This window comes from Triturus cristatus, chromosome 11 (genome assembly GCF_964204655.1).
Source record: "Triturus cristatus chromosome 11, aTriCri1.1, whole genome shotgun sequence".
NCBI lineage: Eukaryota > Metazoa > Chordata > Amphibia > Caudata > Salamandridae > Triturus > Triturus cristatus.
In genome coordinates, this window is record NC_140594.1 from 1,144,335,618 (window position 1) to 1,144,356,931 (window position 21,314).

General features: G+C 45.5%; 2 non-coding genes across 2 annotated transcripts; both read left to right on the plus strand.

The window, feature by feature from the left end:
* The first annotated feature begins 84 nt into the window (after positions 1-84).
* Positions 85-156, plus strand: TRNAG-UCC (transfer RNA glycine (anticodon UCC)). Its single transcript has one exon. It is a non-coding gene; the product is annotated as a tRNA-Gly (tRNA).
* A 1,492-nt stretch (positions 157-1,648) lies between these two features.
* TRNAG-UCC (transfer RNA glycine (anticodon UCC)) lies at positions 1,649-1,720 on the plus strand. The gene has a single exon. It is a non-coding gene; the product is annotated as a tRNA-Gly (tRNA).
* The last annotated feature ends 19,594 nt before the right edge of the window (positions 1,721-21,314 follow it).

A 21,314-nucleotide genomic window follows, 5' to 3' on the forward strand; every position in this document is an offset into this window, starting at 1 on the left:
CCAAATGCACCATTGGAACCGGTGCAAGATTGCCACTGCACTCGGCGTTGTAACATCTGGAACCTAGAGGACACACATCAGAGGGCGTTGGTGGTATAGTGGTGAGCATAGCTGCCTTCCAAGCAGTTGACCCGGGTTCGATTCCCGGCCAACGCAGTGCAAATATTTATATATTCTCCAAGCAGGATATATTTTAATGCAACATGTCACAAAACTGAAATATCAGAAACAGAATAATCAGCCGTTATATAAAAAAATAAACAAACACGTAGGTAGACATCTCGATCGCCTCATCTGCTACATTCATTGTCCCAATATATGCTATTTTCCATAAAGCACTCACCACTCACATGTGCTGATAATTAATATTTTGCTGGGGGTAGGCAATGAAAGGGCTGAGCCCAGACCAGACATTATAACCCCAGCATCCCTATTTTAAAAAGCATTTATAGGCGATATCTAGCCTCTGAAAATAATAGGCAAGATCCACCGATAAATCTGGCAAAAGTCCCCAAGATTTAGTGCATACTTGTGCTCTCACCTGAATGCAGCACCACCTTGTAACCATCGGATGTAACTGCGGCTCAGAAAAATGTTTTATCAGAGGGCAAGTTGAGAGGACTCCAAGTGGCAGATTTCCACGGAAAGAGCCTCTCGCTGCAGCAGGAAGGTTGGATACTTCAAATTGGCATAGTTTCCTGTCCAGCGTCCTCTCACGTCCCGAACGCTCAAAAGCCTCCCCTCACCGGGTAGATCTCTGGCTCCCAGGTAAAGCCAAATCCTGAGTATACTAGTGCTAGGATCACAGAGAAAGGACAGGGACAGAGAGCTGCTGTCTTGGTAAAGGCCTGAAACGGCTAATTCCTAAGAGGGTCTGCACTTTCAGTTATGACTGACTGTGAGTGGGTAAGATGAAGATTTTCTGCACCCAGCATACCTTGCGATGTGCTTAGGCAAATGAGGAGAGAGCCCCACCAATCCCTTGCCACTCCACTGAAAGCTCCTCCTCTGCATAAAGAGAGCACTTTCACAATAGAGCAGAGTGGCGCAGCGGAAGCGTGCTGGGCCGATAACCCAGAAGTCGATGGATCAAAACCATCCTCTGCTAATATTGCTTGATTTTTCTTCCGAGGACTAATCTGTCATTTCCACCCTGCCAGCAAGGAAAAGCTCAGGCTTGTGCTAGCTATGTGAGAAGACTTCTCAACTATCTGTCTCTGCTTTAAATCCAGAGAGTGATCGTCAAAGGATCAACCCTATACTTTGAAAGTAAAGATACCCAATTAGAAGCGTAAATGACAGGTGGGACCTTCACACGTTTTTCGGGGCATGCTTTGAATTTCATTCTTCCCTTTTTGTTCTGCTTTTATCAATCTCCTATGCATTTCATGGAATTTACTCCCTTTCTCTTCGCCGCTTTGCTTCCGATGCTGCCCATATGCTCATTTCCACTATTTGTACTGCTGCTTTCCTTTTCTTCTGCACAGCTTTGTCCTTGGTTTCAATCCCCAGTTCCTTACCCTCTGCAAGACAATTTCTACTGCTTTTCATGTTGGTGTCCACACCAAATGCACCATTGGAACCGGTGCAAGATTGCCACTGCACTCGGCGTTGTAACATCTGGAACCTAGAGGACACACATCAGAGGGCGTTGGTGGTATAGTGGTGAGCATAGCTGCCTTCCAAGCAGTTGACCCGGGTTCGATTCCCGGCCAACGCAGTGCAAATATTTATATATTCTCCAAGCAGGATATATTTAATGCAACATGTCACAAAACTGAAATATCAGAAACAGAATAATCAGCCGTTATATAAAAAAATAAACAAACACGTAGGTAGACATCTCGATCGCCTCATCTGCTACATTCATTGTCCCAATATATGCTGTTTTCCATAAAGCACTCACCACTCACATGTGCTGATAATAAATATTTTGCTGGGGGCAGGCAATGAAAGGGCTGAGCCCCGACCAGACATTATAACCCCAGCATCCCTATGTTAAAAAGCATTTCTAGGCGATATCTAGCCTCTGAAAATAATAGGCAAGATCCACCGATAAATCTGGCAAAAGTCCCCAAGATTTTGTGCAACCTTGTGCTCTCACCTGAATGCAGCGCCACCTTGTAACCATCGGATGTAACTGCGGCTCAGAAAAATGTTTTATCAGAGGGCAAGTTGAGAGGACTCCAAGTGGCAGATTTCCACGTAAAGAGCCTCTCACTGCAGCAGGAAGGTTGGATACTTCAAATTGGCATAGTTTCCTGTCCAGCGTCCTCTCACGTCCCGAACGCTCCCAAACGCTCAAAAGCCTCGCCCTCACCGGGTAGATCTCTGGCTACCAGGTAAAGCCAAATCCTGAGTATGCTAGTGCTAGGATCACAGAGAAAGGACAGGGACAGAGAGCTGCTGTCTTGGTAAAGGCCTGAAACGGCTAATTCCTAAGAGGGTCTGCACTTTCAGTTATGACTGACTGTCAGTGGGGAAGATGAAGATTTTCTGCACCCAGCATACCTTGCGATGTGATTAGGCAAATGAGGAGAGAGCCCCACCAATCCCTTGCCACTCCGCTGAAAGCTCCTCCTCTGCATAAAGAGAGCACTTTCACAAGGGAGCAGAGTGGCGCAGCGGAAGCGTGCTGGGCCCATATCCCAGAGGTCGATGGATCGAAACCATCCTCTGCTAATATCACTTGATTTTTCTTCCTAGGACTAATCTGTCATTTCCACCCTGCCAGCATGGAAAAGCGCAGGCTTGTGCTAGCTATGTGAGAAAAGACTTCTCAACTATCTGTCTCTGCTGAAAATCAAGAGAGTGATCTTCAACGGATCAACCCTATACTTTGAAAGTAAAGATACCCAATTAGAAGCATAAATGACGGGATGGACCTTCACACATTTTTCGGGGTATGCTTTGAATTTCATTGTTCCCTTTTTGTTCTGCTTTTATCAATCTCCTATGCATTTCATGGAATTTACTCCCTTTCTCTTCGCTGCTTTGCTTCCGATGCTGCCCATATGCTCATTTCCACTATTTGTACTGCTGCTTTCCATTTCTTCTCTTCTGCACAGCTTTGTCCTTGGTTTCAATCCCCAGTTCTTTACCCTCTGCAAGACAATTTCTACTGCTTTTCCTGTTGGTATCCACACCAAATGCACCATTGGAACTGGTGCAAGATTGCCATTGAACTCGGGGTTGTAACATCTGGAACCTAGAGGACACACATCAGAGGGCGTTGGTGGTATAGTGGTGAGCATAGCTGCCTTCCAAGCATTTGACCCGGGTTCGATTACCGGCCAACGCAGTGCAAGTATTGATATATTCTCCAAGCAGGATATATTTTAATGCAACATGTCACAAAACTGAAATATCAGAAACATAATAATCAGCCGTTATATAAAAAAATAAACAAACACGTAGGTAGACATCTCGATCGCCTCATCTGCTACATTCATTGTCCCAATATATGTTATTTTCCATAAAGCAGTCAAAACTCACATGTGCTGTTAATAAATATTTTGCTGGGGGCAGGCAATGAAAGGGCTGAGCCCCGACCAGACATTATAACCCCAGCATCCCTATGTTAAAAAGCATTTCTAGGCGATATCTAGCCTCTGAAAATAATAGGCAAGATCCACCGATAAATCGGGCAAAAGTCCCCAAGATTTTGTGCATACTTGTGCTCTCACCTGAATGCAGCGCCACCTTGTAACCATCGGATGTAACTGCGGCTCACAAAATGTTTTATCAGAGGGCAAGTTGAGAGGACTCCAAGTGGCAGATTTCCACGGAAAGAGCCTCTCACTGCAGCAGGAAGGTTGGATACTTCAAATTGGCATAGTTTCCTGTCCAGTGTCCTCTCACGTCCCGAACGCTCCCAAATGCTCAAAAGCCTCACACCGGGCAAGCCCTCACCGGGTAGATTTCTGGCTCCCAGGTAAAGCCAAATCCTGAGCATGCTAGTGCTAGGATCACAGAGAAAGGAGAGGGACAGAGAGCTGCTGTCGTGGTAAAGGCCTGAAACGGCTAATTCCTAAGAGGGTCTGCACTTTCAGTTATGACTGACTGTCAGTGGGGAAGATGAAGATTTTCTGCACCCAGCATACCTTGCGATGTGCTTAGGCAAATGAGGAGAGAGCCCCACCAATACCTTGCTGTGGTACTTTGAAATTTGGGACCGCGTAGGAGGCAGGGCCCTACCCCTGTCTATCCCGGTATTAGCGAACCGCGAATGGTCAATGCGGTATGTACAAGTGCTTTATATAGCGTTTCATTGATAAATGCACTATGTATACGTTATTATACATTGACTTCGTGGGTTCCATCTTAGAGCGGTGGCCATCTTATGGTTGCCCTCACATAGGCTACACATTACAAGCAAGTACGGGCCTTTAGAACACATGTACTTTCTGTCTGACTTCTCTGTGACCTGTGCAGCTTGGCTCCGCTGCCCCAGGTCAGTCCGGTCTCATGAGCTCCCCGTCCTACGGCCACCTGTGATTAGCATCAGGGTTTGACACACCATAAAGCCTTTTTATCCCACACGAGCCTCCAGCTAATCTCTTTCACACCTGACTGTTCCTGTTTTATGGCTTGTTTTCCAAACAGGAGATGCTCGTGTTTATTGGGGCCTGTTGATATCTGATGTGGGTTCTGAGCCTCGCTGGGTAAATAATTGTGGGCTGGCTTAACTGGAATGTGGGATGGTCATCATGACTCTGCCTTTTCGTTTGTAATGTATACATTTATATGGCCATATCATAAAACAAGGAATGTGTGCCTGAAGCAGGATATTTTGTATTTAAGGAGAAGCTCGTTTCTGTAACTTGAAGCAGTCTCCTGAGAACATACACACTGTTGTACTTCTCGGATACCTGTAATTGGTCTGCAGCCAATAAACTGATCTTTGACTTCACCCAGAAGACTCTGTGTTTCTGTAGGTCTGAAACAGGAAGAACCCGAATTCATAGGGTGTGTTCCCCTGCACCGCTGGGCTTAAAATTCCCAGTACTTCAGTTGGCGCCCAACTCGGGACGATTTCAGCGGTACCGGTCCAAGCCAGAGGTTCGTGAGGAGCTTCGTGTGGAAATTCTGGAGGAAGGCCGCCACTTCATCGACCCCTGCATTTCGACGTGGTCCGAAAGTCTTTTCTGCGAGGTTCTCCGCGTCCCGACGGCTACGAAGGACTGCTGCCCTGATTAATCGCCCTGTTTTGGACCCTTGACGATTTTTGGTAGAGCGAAACAATCGAGAGAGTCTTCTGGTGACGCCATTGATCATCGATATTCAGTTAAGTATAAGTGGAGCGTCTCCCAGTTTGTTTGGTATCCTTTGGGATTTTTGGTATCCTTCGGGATCATTTCGATTTGGAGTTTGCAAACGCCAAAGCCAGAGGACTCGTGTATTCACGAGACTATCGTAATCGATAATCCTTTGAAGTTTGGAACTAGACTAGTGAGCGAAGATGCCTGGTGCTAGTGTATTTGGAAGATTGTTTTGTTTGGGTTGTGGAAGGGATTTCCAGTTAGAGGATTCATGTCCGGTTCCTCCAATTGGAACTCCAACTTATGAGCTTTATGTAAAACATGGCGTGGGCCCCATTGCATATAATGAAGTATGGATCCGGTACACCAGAAAGGACGGTGTTTTAAAATGGCCCCAAAATGGTAGTTTCGATACAGATATCTTAGATAATTTGGAAGTTAAATTGTTTAAAAAGAAAGCCCGGCCGGCGATGTTTGATTCTTTCCGCCTATGGCGAAAGGAAGCCAAACAGAAGGAAATTAAGCTAGCGAAAAGGAATAAGAGAGAAAGAGGTATGTCTGTGATGCAAGCAGCTGTGCAATTTAAAGATAATGAGGAGGAACAAATGAATGAACAGCTACATAGACAGCGCAAACTAGGGATCGATAAATGTTACCCTGTTTTGTCACCCCTTGTGCAAGATGAGACAAAAGAGAAAGAGAAAGATTCCCTAATGTCCCATTTGTTAAGTTCACCACCCCCGTATGCACAAAATGCCACCGCACCTCCACAGCTTGTAAATGTGCAGCCCCCAGTAAATATGCCGCAAGCCTTCCCGCAGCCGCCAGCTCCTCTTCAGCTGGCTCCTATCCCTGCAGTGCAGCCCTCTCAAGGGCCGCCAGTTTTGTTACCTGTTACCCCCGCGCTTCCTGCGACTTCGCCTAGCACATCAGCTGCCTCTCCTGGCGCTCCTTCTTGTACTACCCCGGTACCTGTATCTGAATCCGTTTTTCTTCCCTCTGTCTATCCCCCCGTTTTCGCCTCAACTTCTCCTTCAGCACGACAACGACTAGCTAATGTAGTTACTAGTTTAATGTCGCCTCTCTTTGGATCATCTAGTGCCACTCCTGGCTTACCGCGTAAGCAATTGCGCAGTCAGCTGCCTGGTCCCGACGAGAAAGAGGTGTTAGATCATCTGGCGCGTAGGTGGATTGGTTTCCCTTCACTCTATAATGTGGAATCAGTTGTTAACGTTTTTCACCAATGGGATGCCCCAAAACAGAGGTATGTCTTTGATAAAATGTGTGAATTCCTCTGTGAGGTATTGGAGGATAATGGTGCAAACCCAAACCCCCAGGAATTGTGTCGAGTACGATTTGATTTTGAAGCAGGTACAATTGTGGGTCCCAATGTAGATAAAGCAGTTGCGACTTTACTGTCCTTCAGAAATGACGATTGTCAGCAATCATTGTTCGAACAGGAACTCTCTGTGGGGAAGAAGGTAAAAGCACGCCAATATCCAATGCGTGAGGTTCCTCCAGTTTGGAGACCTGGTGATTTGGCTGCTAACCCACCTGTTCAGCCATATTTTCAGCACGTTTGGGTACATGTTCCATGGAAGCGTTCTGAGGTGTTAGCACTTAAGCAGACATTGCCTGACCCCCGTAAAAACCCTACAGGATATTATAAGGAGTTATCACAAACGGCAGAATCATGTGTAATGAATTTGGCTGACATAGATATGCTGTTTGGGAATGTGGTTCCACAGCCTTTATGGGGATCCATTCGTAATGTAGATCATGCTGCAGAATTGGGTAACACATAGGCTAATATCATTGCTGCAGATGCTGGCCAAGTTGGTGGCGCGAAGCCTGATCCTTTGGTAGCAGAACTCCCTGGTAGAATTATTACATACATGAAGACTATAATGCCCGCGATGCGCGTAAATTGGGATAAACTATCCGCATGTAAGCAGAAGAAAGATGAGACAGTGTCCGATTTCTTTACCAGGTTTGAAGAAACGTTTATCGACCACAGTGGTCAAGACATGAGCACTGAAGGTGGCCAACGGTTATTTGTGGATAAATTTGTACAGAATCTACTTCCCGAGTTGTGTAAGAAATTAAAAGATTCAGAAAGTTCTTGGGCTGTTTCCTCTTCAGCGCAAATACTGGCTACTGCACAGTATTATGAAAATAGAGATAAAGATGAGAAGGATAGAACAGATAAGAACCTGAAAGGACTGAAAGCGAAGGTCCTCTTGCAGCAGGCTTATCCTTCACGTGGAGGACAGAATAATTATAGGCAAACCCAAGGTATCTATCAGCAGCCCCAACAGTTTCAGAATAATCAGCAAATGAATGGGTATTATCAACCACGAATCCCTGTAGGTCCCAACCAATGTTCATATTGCAAAGAGGAAGGTCATTTTAAATATAGTTGCCCTAAATTAATGCAGCGTAACAGTAATGCGTATGGCGCAAGAGGTAGAGGTGGTCAGCAAGCTCCTAGAGGCAGAGGGCGTGGAAATGCTCCCCAGAACGCGCGTCCTCTTCCGCCTCAAAATACCATAAATAGCTTTGATCAGCAAGCCAACGCGACTGGTAATACAGCTCAGTACTACAATAATGATTATTATGCAGAAGACGACGATGTAGAAGATAATGGTTACTAGGACAGCCGTAGACAGAGAGAGGGAGTTGTTTCAGTGCCAGTGGATCAGAGCGGACCTTATGTTAAAGTAACTACAGCAAATGTAACGGAGCCCTTTCTGCTGGATACTGGTGCTGCAAAGAGTTCAATCATGCATTCAAAACTCCCTGGCGCGCCTTTGTCTGGCGAAATGAATGTTTCAGTAGGTTTTTCTGGCGCCCCAGTTAGGAACCCGATTTCTAGTCCTATGTCACTTTCTATTGGACCTTGTGAGCTAAAAGCACCCCTCATCCTAACGACAGGTTGTGGTGAAAATTTGCTAGGATTAGATTTGCTAAAAAGATTGCATGCAACACTATATTGTTCTCCCTCAGGAGTACAACTTACATTAGGTAAGAAAGTGATTTCCCCAATGTATTTGTCTAAAAATGCAATGCCACCTGAATTGTCATCCCTTCCGGATGGCCTTTGGGCTACTGGTCCCAATGATGTGGGTCTCCTGGAAATACCGCCATATGTGGTAACTTTAAAAGCCAATGTCAGATTGCCACGTATTCCCCAGTATAAGATCTCCAATGAAGGTCAGAAAGCATATTAGCAATTGTCAGTGATTTGATTAAAAAGGGTGTAATTGAAGAGACAAGAGGCAACGTTTGCAATAGTCCTGTTTTACCTGTCTTAAAACGAACGGACCCTTCACAGCCACCTGTTTACAGATTTGTGATTGACCTTAGAGAGGTTAATAAGATTGTTGTGCCACAGTTTCCAGTTGTCCCTGATATAACTGCCTTGTTAACTATGATTCCAGCCTCCGCTGCATGGTTCTCAGTGATCGATCTGAAGAATGCTTTCTTTAGCATCCCAATTGCAGAGGAGAGCAGAGACATTTTTGGCTTCAGTTTAGGAGGTCGCAGCTTCCGCTTTAAACGCGCTCCCCAGGGCTACTGTGAAAGTCCATCAATATACAGTCAGGCTTTGAAAGCGCAGCTTGATGCACTTGTTTTACCTAGTGGCGCTATCCTCATTCAGTATGTTGACGATTTGCTAATCGCCGCGGATACTGAAAAGATTTGCAAAGAAGCTACATTGTCATTGTTGTGTCATTTGTCTGCCTTCCATCACAAAGTGTCTCTCTCAAAGCTGCAATATTGTCGACAAGAAGTGACCTACTTAGGTCATCTCTTATCGAAGGAGGGAAGGAAACTGACCCCAGAAAGAATTCAAGCCATTGCGCAGTTGAGTGTGCCTAGAACACAGAGAGAAGTAAGTGCTTTCTTGGGCATTACTTCATACTGTAGGCACTGGATACCAAATTTGTCCTTGCTGGCAAAACCTTTGTTAGTAAGGACACACCGAATCCTATCCCATGGTCTGAAGAGTGTCAGAAAAGTTTTTTGGAATTGCGTAATGCATTGTGTTCAGCTCCTGTGTTGGGTACCCCTGACTACAGCAAGCCTTTTACATTGTATGTTCATGAAAAAGATGGTTGCGCATTATCAGTGTTAACACAGCCTTTTGGCGATAGACCGCGTCCATGCGCATATTTTTCGTCAACCTTGGACCCGGTAGCGACGGCATTGCCAAGTTGTTTGAGAGCTACAGCCGCCGCAGCTCCGTCTATTCGACAGTCTGCTGGCCTAGTAATGGATAATACATTGATTGTTATGGTTCCACATGCTGTGGACACATTGTTAAACAGGACCAAGACACAACACTTAACTAGTGCGCGATTATCCGGATATGAGTTGACACTGTTAGCAAATCATATACACATAAAGAGATGCAACACGTTGAATCCAGCTACACTATTACCAATTCCAGCAGACCTAGATGAGATTGAGCAACATGATTGTCTGTTCAGAACAGAAGAAGAGACGAAAGGGAGAGTAGATCTTAAAGATACTCCCCTGACTGAGTGTGATGGTACCTTATGGGTGGATGGTTCGTGTTTCAAGCTTCCAAATGGTGATACGACTGCTGCATATGCTATCACGACTTTGCACACGATTGTTGAAACTGCACGTGTGCCACAAAATTCGGCTCAAGCAGCAGAACTGATTGCCCTTACAAGAGCATGCGTGTTGTCTGAAGGAATGAAAGTGAACATATATACGGATAGCCAGTACGCCTTTGGCGTGGCTCATAGTTTTGGGCGATTGTGGAAAGAACGTGGGTTCCTGACTTCGCATGGAGCTAAGATTCAGAATGGCAAGTTGGTGAATGATCTCCTTGAGTCGCTCACCCTACCGTTACAAGTTGCGATTATGAAATGCAGTGCGCACAAGAAAATCACTGATGATGTTGGTCGTGGTAATGCGTTTGCTGATGAAGTCGCGAAAGAAACAGCAAAAGATGTGAAGACTCGAATGTATGTTGCATGCCCTGCAAGATGGGTTGGTGATGTTGGAATGTGTGAAAACACAATAGAGAGTGTGAAGTCCCTTCAAGCTGAAGCCACAGAGAAAGAGTTGAGCAAGTGGAGAAAAAGTACAGGTAAGTTGGATGAGAATGGTTGTTGGATTGATTTGTCAGAACATAGGCGATGGTTGTTACCTGATGCATATGTGCTTCCAGTGGTTACTATGGCACATGGAATGGCACATATCAGTATGAAATGAATCTGTAAGTTGTTGGCTCCAGTATGGCAGAATGCTGGGATTCCCAAGTGTGCAGAGAATGTGGTCAAGAATTGTATGGTATGCTTGAAATACAACCCTGGTAGGGGAACCCCAACTCCAGCTGGTCATTTTGCGCCTCCATCATATCCATTTGAAGTTTTGCAGCTAGATTTTATCCACATGGAAAGGTGCAACAACCTGAAATATGTATTGGTGGTTGTCTGCGCTTTTTCAAAATGGATAGAGGCATATCCCCTAAAAGACAACACTGCCCTATCCACAGCCAAAGCCCTTGTGAAGGAATTTTTCCCTAGGTTTGGAATGCCAAGAATGGTGTGGAGTGATAATGGGAGTGAATTTGTGGGTCGAGTGATGAAGAATGTGTGTGAGGGATTGGGGATTAAGCAGAAGTTCCACGCTGCAAATCACCCCCAATCAGCTGGATTAGTAGAGCGCTACAATGGCGCTCTAAAACTCAAGCTGGCCAAAATCCAGGCGAGCTCCGGTCTTAATTGGCCTGACGCTCTTCCTCTAGCACTCCTGTCCACCAGAATGACCGTACACTCACGAGTGGGACTTAGCCCATACAAGGTTATTTTTGGCCAATGTATGGGGTGTGCCAAGACCGACGAAATTCAGCGAAATCGAACATCCAGTACTGCTTGATTACTTGTATGAATTGACGGCTAAATTGCGTGTTTTACACCAACAGGTGCATGATACTCTCCCCCAGGCCTCTGAGGCCCCAGGACACCCTATCGACCCTGGCACATGGGTGCTCGTCAAGAATTTCCAGCGGAAGAGCAACGATGAGCCCCGTTGGATTGGCCCTCACCTCGTACTTCTGTCTACAAGGTCAGCTGTTCGAGTAAAGGGGAAAAAGAACTGGATCCACGGCGCCCACATCAAAATGATACCTTTGCCTCCACCGTAGGACCAGTGGGTCCAGGAGAGTATCGCTGACTCTGAAACAGACACTGTACCTCGTTTTGTGCCGTTCAGTGATGCACGCGTAAGAGGCACAGCTTCAGCACAGGAAAGTGACGATATTTTGCAAGAAGTTGTGCCACCGTCAATTCGATTGGACACCACAGAGCCTGAACTCTTGTTTCAAGATCAGACAGTACCTGGCCGTTTTCACTATAACTTAAGACCAAGGCCTATGGACAAATAAATATTCTTTTCCTTACCTTTTTGTTTTTCGATACCATAGCTCTCCCATCTGAAGGACTTTCTTGATTTTTGTTTTTCGACCCACCATCCGGGTTCAGCCACAGGGTCGCGGTGCCAAGACTTTGGGGTACAGGCCGAAGACGTTAGGTCAACGGTTCTGGTTGGTCTAGGGCGTTCCCTGGACCGACAGGCCTACTCCTTAGCAGAAGATACTCACCCGCCGCGAGCGGCACGATTAGAGGATGGAGTTTTTCAAGATGGAGAGACTCGCTGAGGAAATGAACTTTAAAGCAAGAATATGTAAAATAATGAAGAGCAAACGTTTTGTATTTTTATGTCTGTTTATATTATGTAGTATGGTAGTGTTTACTGTAGGATTTGTATTCTTCTCCTCTCAAGAGCCCATTGCACCCACTGTACAGCCTATACCTCCTCCTACTGTCTCCTCACACTCTTTTCACCCTCTGCCCAAACACGAACAAGCTAGACGATCAGAGATTGTAAACAACTCGTTTAGTCAGCTCCTGCACCAGCACCAACTAGTCATGAATACAACCAATTGCTGGGTGTGTGGTTTAATGCCACATACCATTAATAAGGGTATTCCTTATCTAGTGCTGCCGTTTAGTTACAATGGATCGTCATGGCCATTCCAGACCATGTTTCTCTTTGCACTAGATACCTACTCCCCGCGACAACCGCGTTCCATCAGACCCAGCACCAATAATAAAGCTTTAATGAATGGAGTTGCCGATATGAGCAGAGATATCGACGCATACTCATCTATACCCAAAGATGAATTGAGAGCTTATGTAGGGTGGAACGCGACGGGGTATAGTATTAGTCTGAGTGAAAGACAGCGAAAAATCTCATCCCCAATTTGGGTCGTACCCCACATAGGTCGGTTCTGTTTACAAGGTAATGGTCAGAATCCAAGAGCTCAACTGGGGTGAAGTGACTGTACTGAAACGTACACCTTTCCAGTCACAGTTTTCCCCTGCGTTTTTGGCTGCCAAGGGTACATATTTTGTCTGCAGTGACCGAGCATATACATGGTTGCCCCCTGATTTCTCGGGCACATGCTATATTGCAAATCTGCTACCGCCAACATTCACTGCTGCCTCCGACTATCACAAGACCAGAGTTGTGAGAGGCGTGATTAGTAAGGAGGATACTGCCGGTCAGGAAGCGGGAGACCTGAGACAACTGACTCGTGTGGTTGAATCCACTGTTAATGTTACGGCTGGTGCCCTTGGTAATTTGACAGCTGAGCTCCAAGAGGATCGCCTCATGACTTTGCAGAACCGCATGGTTCTAGACGTTATACTTGCCGACCGCGGTGGGGTATGTAAGGTTATCCAATCTAGTTGTTGCATTTTCATACCAGATAACGCACCAACAGTTTATCAAGCCATCTCCAAACTGCATAAAATATCTGAATCCATACACGTGGATAAAGGAGATTGGTCACTGGTGGGGTGGTTCTGGGAACTGATATCTGCCTGGGGTTGGAAAATTCTGATGGTCATTGGAATGATCTTAGCCATCCTTTTCCTGTTCTGTCTGTGCATACAGTGTTCTCCTGTGATATGTGGCCTCAGTGCTACATTATGTGTAAGGAAACCTGTATCGATGGACGAGCTAAGTAATAGGATGATGCTACAGCAACATCTCCATGACTTCATGAATATTGACCTAGACTCGGATTGATGTGAGCATAGTTATTGCCTATGTAAGGGCAAAAGGAGGGTCTGTGGTACTTTGAAATTTGGGACCGCGTAGGAGGCAGGGCCCTACCCCTGTCTATCCCGGTATTAGCGAACCGCCAATGGTCAATGCGGTATGTACAAGTGCTTTATATAGCGTTTCATTGATAAATGCACTATGTATAAGTTATTATACATTTACTTCGTGGGTTCCATCTTGGAGCGGTGGCCATCTTATGGTTGCCCTCACATAGGCTACACATTACAAGCAAGTACGGGCCTTTAGAACACATGTATTTTCTGTCTGACTTCTCTGTGACCTGTGCAGCTTGGCTCCGCTGCCCCAGGTCAGTCCGGTCTCACGAGCTCCCCGTCCTACGGCCACCTGTGATTAGCATCAGGGTTTGACACACCATAAAGCCTTTTCATCCCACACGAGCCTCCAGCTAATCTCTTTCACACCTGACTGTTCCTGTTCTATGGCTTGTTTTCCAAACAGGAGATGCTCGTGTTTATTGGGGCCTGTTGATATCTGATGTGGGATCTGAGCCTCGCTGGGTAAATAATTGTGGGCTGGCTTAACTGGAATGTGGGATGGTCATCATGACTCTGCCTTTTCGTTTGTAATGTATACATTTATATGGCCATATCATAAAACAAGGAATGTGTGCCTGAAGCAGGATATTTTGTATTTAAGGAGAAGCTCGTTTCTGTAACTTGAAGCAGTCTCCTGAGAACATACACGCTGTTGTACTTCTCGGATACCTGTAATTGGTCTGCAGCCAATAAACTGATCTTTGACTTCACCCAGAAGACTCTGTGTTTCTGTAGGTCTGAAACAGGAAAAACCCGAAGTCATAGGGTGTGTTCCCCTGCACCGCTGGGCTTAAAATTCCCAGTACTTCATTGCCACTCCGTTGAAAGCTCCTCCTCACCATCAAGAGAGCACATTCACAATGGAGCAGAGTGGCGCAGCGGAAGCGTGCTGTGCCCATAACCCAGAGGTCAATGGATCGAAACCATCCTCTGCTAATATCACTTGATTTTTCTTCGTAGGACTAATCTGTCATTTCCACCCTGCCAGCATGGAAAAGCGCAGGCTTGTGCTAGCTATGTGAGAAAATACTTCTCAACTATCTGTCTCTGCTGAAAATCAAGAGAGTGATCTTCAACGGATCAACCCTATACTTTGAAAGTAAAGATACCCAATAAGAAGCATAAATGACAGGTGGGACCTTTACACATTTTTCGGGGTATGCTTTGAATTTCATTGTTCCCTTTTTGTTCTGTTTTTATCAATCTCCTATGCATTTCATGGAATTTATTCCCTTTCTCTTCGCTGCTTTGCTTCCGATGCTGCCCATATGCTCATTTCCACTATTTGTACTGCTGCTTTCCATTTCTTCTCTTCTGCACAGCTTTGTCCTTGGTTTCAATCCCCAGTTCTTTACCCTCTGCAAGACAATTTCTACTGCTTTTCATGTTGGTATCCACACCAAATGCACCATTGGAACTGGTGCAGATTGCCATTGAACTCGACGTTGTAACATCTGGAACCTAGAGTACACACATCAAAGGGCGTTGGTGGTATAGTGGTGAGCATAGCTGCCTTTCAAGTAGTTGACCCGGGTTCGATTCCCAGCCAACGCAGTGCAAGTATTGATATATTCTCCAAGCAGGATTTGTTTTAATGCAACATGTCACAAAACTGAAATAGCAGAAACAGAATAATCAGCCGTTATATGAAAAAATAAACAAACACGTAGGTAGACATCTCGATCGCCTCATCTGCTACATTCATTGTCCCAATATATGCTATTTTCCATAAAGCAGTCACCACTCACATGTGCTGTTAATAAATATTTTGCTGGGGGCAGGCAATGAAAGGGCTGAGCCCCGACCATACATTATAACCCCAGCATCCCTATGTTAAAAAGCATTTCTAGGTGATATCTAGCCTCTGAAAATAATAGGCAAGATCCACCGATAAATCTGGCAAAAGTCCCCAAGATTTTATGCATACTTGTGCTCTCACCTGAATGCAGCGCCACCTTGTAACCATCGGATGTAACTGCGGCTCACAAAATGTTTTATCAGAGGGCAAGTTGAGAGGACTCCAAGTGGCAGATTTCCACGGAAAGAGCCTCTCACTGCAGCAGGAAGGTTGGATACTTCAAATTGTAATAGTTTCCTGTCCAGCGTCCTCTCACGTCCCGAACGCTCCCAAACGCTCAAAAGCCTCGCCCTCACCGGGTTGATCTTTGGCTCCCAGGTAAAGCCAAATCCTGAGTATGCTAGTGCTAGGATCACAGAGAAAGAAGAGGGACAGAGAGCGGCTGTCTTGGTAAAGGCCTGAAACGGCTAGTGCCTAAGAGGGTCTGCACTTTCAGTTATGACTGACTGTGAGTGGGGAAGATGAAGATTTTCTGCACCCAGCATACCTTGCGACATGCTTAGGCAAATGAGGAGAGAGCCCCACCAATCCCTTGCCACTCCGCTGAAAGCTCCTCCTCTGCATAAAGAGAGCACTTTCACAAGGGAGCAGAGTGGCGCAGCGGAAGCGTGCTGGGCCCATAACCCAGAGGTCGATGGATCGAAACCATCTTCTGCTAATATTACTTGACTTTTCTTCCTAGGACTAATCTGTCATTTCCACACTGCCAGCAAGGAAAAGCGCAGGCTTGTGCTAGTTATGTGAGAAAAGACTTCTCAACTATCTGTCTCTGCTGTAAATCAAGAGAGTGATCTTCAAAGGATCAACCCTATACTTTGAAAGTAAAGATACCCAATTAGAAGCATAAATGACAGGTGGGACCTTCACACGTTTTCGGGGCATGCTTTGAATTTCATTCTTCCCTTTTTGTTCTGCTTTTATCAATTTCTTATGCATTTCATGGAATTTACTCCCTTTCTCTTCGCTGCTTTGCTTCCGATGCTGCCCATATGCTCATTTCCACTATTTGTACTGCTGCTTTCCATTTCTTCTCTTCTGCACAGCTTTGTCCTTGGTTTCAATCCCCAGTTCCTTACCCTCTGCAAGATTCTACTGCTTTTCATGTTGGTATCCAAACCAAATGCACCATTGGAACTGGTGCAAGATTGCCATTGAACTCGAGGTTGTAACTTCTGGAACCTAGAGCACACACATCAGAGGGCGTTGGTGGTATAGTGGTGAGCATAGCTGCCTTCCAAGCAGTTGACCCGGGTTCGATTACCGGCCAACGCAGTGCAAGTATTGATATATTCTCCAAGCAGGATATATTTTAATGCAACATGTCACAAAACTGAAATATCAGAAAAATAATAATCAGCCGTTATATAAAAAAATAAACAAACACGTAGGTAGACATCTCGATCGCCTCATCTGCTACATTCATTGTCCCAATATATGCTATTTTCCATAAAGCAGTCACCACTCACATGTGCTGTTAATAAATATTATGCTGGGGGCAGGCAATGAAAGGGCTGAGCCCCGACCAGACATCATAACCCCAGCATCCCTATGTTAAAAAGCATTTCTAGGCGATATCTAGCCTCTGAAAATAATAGGCAAGATCCACCGATAAATCTGGCGAAAGTCCCCAAGATTTTGTGCATACTTGTGCTCTCACCTGAATGCAGCGCCACCTTGTAACCATCGGATGTAACTGCGGCTCACAAAATATTTTATCAGAGGGCAAGTTTAGAGGACTCCAAGTGGCAGATTTCCACGGAAAGAGCCTCTCACTGCAGCAGGAAGGTTGGATACTTCAAATTGGCATAGTTTCCTGTCCAGCATCCTCTCACGTCCCAAACGCTCCCAAACGCTCAAAATCCTCGCCCTCACCGGGTAGATCTCTGGCTCCCAGGTAAAGCCAAATCCTGAGTATGCTAGTGCTAGGATCACAGAGAAAGGAGAGGGACAGAGAGCTGCTGTCTTGGTAAAGGCCTGAAATGGCAAATTCCTAAGAGGGTCTGCACTTTCAGTTATGACTGACTGTGAGTGGGGAAGATGAAGATTTTCTGCACCCAGCATACCTTGCGATGTGCTTAGGCAAATGAGGAGAGAGCCCCACCAATCCCTTGCCACTCCGCTGAAAGCTCCTCCTCTGCATAAAGAGAGCACTTTCCCAATGGAGCAGAGTGGCGCAGCAGAAGCGTGCTGGGCCCATAACCCAGAGGTCGATGGATCGAAACCATCCTCTGCTAATATGGCTTGATTTTTCTTCCTAGAACTAATCTGTAATTTCCACCCTGCCAGCATGGAAAAGCGCAGGCTTGTGCTAGCTATGTGAGAAAAGACTTCTCAACTATCTGTCTCTGCTGTAAATCAAGAGAGTGATCGTCAAAGGATCAACCCTATACTTTGAAAGTAAAGATACCCAATTAGAAGTATAAATGACAGGTGGGACCTTCACACGTTTTTCGGGGCATGCTTTGAATTTCATTCTTCCCTTTTTGTTCTGCTTTTATCAATCTCCTATGCATTTCATGGAATTTACTCCCTTTCTCTTCGCTGCTTTGCTTCCGATGCTGCCCATATGCTCATTTCCACTATTTGTACTGCTGCTTTCCATTTCTTCTCTTCTGCACAGCTTTGTCCTTGGTTTCAATCCCCAGTTCTTTACCCTCTGCAAGACAATTTCTACTGCTTTTCATGTTGGTATCCACACCAAATGCACCATTGGAACTGGTGCAGATTGCCATTGAACTCGACGTTGTAACATCTGGAACCTAGAGTACACACATCAAAGGGCGTTGGTGGTATAGTGGTGAGCATAGCTGCCTTTCAAGTAGTTGACCCGGGTTCGATTCCCAGCCAACGCAGTGCAAGTATTGATATATTCTCCAAGCAGGATTTGTTTTAATGCAACATGTCACAAAACTGAAATAGCAGAAACAGAATAATCAGCCGTTATATGAAAAAATAAACAAACACGTAGGTAGACATCTCGATCGCCTCATCTGCTACATTCATTGTCCCAATATATGCTATTTTCCATAAAGCAGTCACCACTCACATGTGCTGTTAATAAATATTTTGCTGGGGGCAGGCAATGAAAGGGCTGAGCCCCGACCATACATTATAACCCCAGCATCCCTATGTTAAAAAGCATTTCTAGGTGATATCTAGCCTCTGAAAATAATAGGCAAGATCCACCGATAAATCTGGCAAAAGTCCCCAAGATTTTATGCATACTTGTGCTCTCACCTGAATGCAGCGCCACCTTGTAACCATCGGATGTAACTGCGGCTCACAAAATGTTTTATCAGAGGGCAAGTTGAGAGGACTCCAAGTGGCAGATTTCCACGGAAAGAGCCTCTCACTGCAGCAGGAAGGTTGGATACTTCAAATTGTAATAGTTTCCTGTCCAGCGTCCTCTCACGTCCCGAACGCTCCCAAACGCTCAAAAGCCTCGCCCTCACCGGGTTGATCTTTGGCTCCCAGGTAAAGCCAAATCCTGAGTATGCTAGTGCTAGGATCACAGAGAAAGAAGAGGGACAGAGAGCGGCTGTCTTGGTAAAGGCCTGAAACGGCTAGTGCCTAAGAGGGTCTGCACTTTCAGTTATGACTGACTGTGAGTGGGGAAGATGAAGATTTTCTGCACCCAGCATACCTTGCGACATGCTTAGGCAAATGAGGAGAGAGCCCCACCAATCCCTTGCCACTCCGCTGAAAGCTCCTCCTCTGCATAAAGAGAGCACTTTCACAAGGGAGCAGAGTGGCGCAGCGGAAGCGTGCTGGGCCCATAACCCAGAGGTCGATGGATCGAAACCATCTTCTGCTAATATTACTTGACTTTTCTTCCTAGGACTAATCTGTCATTTCCACACTGCCAGCAAGGAAAAGCGCAGGCTTGTGCTAGTTATGTGAGAAAAGACTTCTCAACTATCTGTCTCTGCTGTAAATCAAGAGAGTGATCTTCAAAGGATCAACCCTATACTTTGAAAGTAAAGATACCCAATTAGAAGCATAAATGACAGGTGGGACCTTCACACGTTTTCGGGGCATGCTTTGAATTTCATTCTTCCCTTTTTGTTCTGCTTTTATCAATTTCTTATGCATTTCATGGAATTTACTCCCTTTCTCTTCGCTGCTTTGCTTCCGATGCTGCCCATATGCTCATTTCCACTATTTGTACTGCTGCTTTCCATTTCTTCTCTTCTGCACAGCTTTGTCCTTGGTTTCAATCCCCAGTTCCTTACCCTCTGCAAGATTCTACTGCTTTTCATGTTGGTATCCAAACCAAATGCACCATTGGAACTGGTGCAAGATTGCCATTGAACTCGAGGTTGTAACTTCTGGAACCTAGAGCACACACATCAGAGGGCGTTGGTGGTATAGTGGTGAGCATAGCTGCCTTCCAAGCAGTTGACCCGGGTTCGATTACCGGCCAACGCAGTGCAAGTATTGATATATTCTCCAAGCAGGATATATTTTAATGCAACATGTCACAAAACTGAAATATCAGAAAAATAATAATCAGCCGTTATATAAAAAAATAAACAAACACGTAGGTAGACATCTCGATCGCCTCATCTGCTACATTCATTGTCCCAATATATGCTATTTTCCATAAAGCAGTCACCACTCACATGTGCTGTTAATAAATATTATGCTGGGGGCAGGCAATGAAAGGGCTGAGCCCCGACCAGACATCATAACCCCAGCATCCCTATGTTAAAAAGCATTTCTAGGCGATATCTAGCCTCTGAAAATAATAGGCAAGATCCACCGATAAATCTGGCGAAAGTCCCCAAGATTTTGTGCATACTTGTGCTCTCACCTGAATGCAGCGCCACCTTGTAACCATCGGATGTAACTGCGGCTCACAAAATATTTTATCAGAGGGCAAGTTTAGAGGACTCCAAGTGGCAGATTTCCACGGAAAGAGCCTCTCACTGCAGCAGGAAGGTTGGATACTTCAAATTGGCATAGTTTCCTGTCCAGCATCCTCTCACGTCCCAAACGCTCCCAAACGCTCAAAATCCTCGCCCTCACCGGGTAGATCTCTGGCTCCCAGGTAAAGCCAAATCCTGAGTATGCTAGTGCTAGGATCACAGAGAAAGGAGAGGGACAGAGAGCTGCTGTCTTGGTAAAGGCCTGAAATGGCAAATTCCTAAGAGGGTCTGCACTTTCAGTTATGACTGACTGTGAGTGGGGAAGATGAAGATTTTCTGCACCCAGCATACCTTGCGATGTGCTTAGGCAAATGAGGAGAGAGCCCCACCAATCCCTTGCCACTCCGCTGAAAGCTCCTCCTCTGCATAAAGAGAGCACTTTCCCAATGGAGCAGAGTGGCGCAGCAGAAGCGTGCTGGGCCCATAACCCAGAGGTCGATGGATCGAAACCATCCTCTGCTAATATGGCTTGATTTTTCTTCCTAGAACTAATCTGTAATTTCCACCCTGCCAGCATGGAAAAGCGCAGGCTTGTGCTAGCTATGTGAGAAAAGACTTCTCAACTATCTGTCTCTGCTGTAAATCAAGAGAGTGATCGTCAAAGGATCAACCCTATACTTTGAAAGTAAAGATACCCAATTAGAAGTATAAATGACAGGTGGGACCTTCACACGTTTTTCGGGGCATGCTTTGAATTTCATTCTTCCCTTTTTGTTCTGCTTTTATCAATCTCCTATGCATTTCATGGAATTTACTCCCTTTCTCTTCGCTGCTTTGCTTCCGATGCTGCCCATATGCTCATTTCCACTATTTGTACTGCTGCTTTCCATTTCTTCTCTTCTGCACAGCTTTGTCCTTGGTTTCAATCCCCAGTTCTTTACCCTCTGCAAGACAATTTCTACTGCTTTTCATGTTGGTATCCACACCAAATGCACCATTGGAACTGGTGCAGATTGCCATTGAACTCGACGTTGTAACATCTGGAACCTAGAGTACACACATCAAAGGGCGTTGGTGGTATAGTGGTGAGCATAGCTGCCTT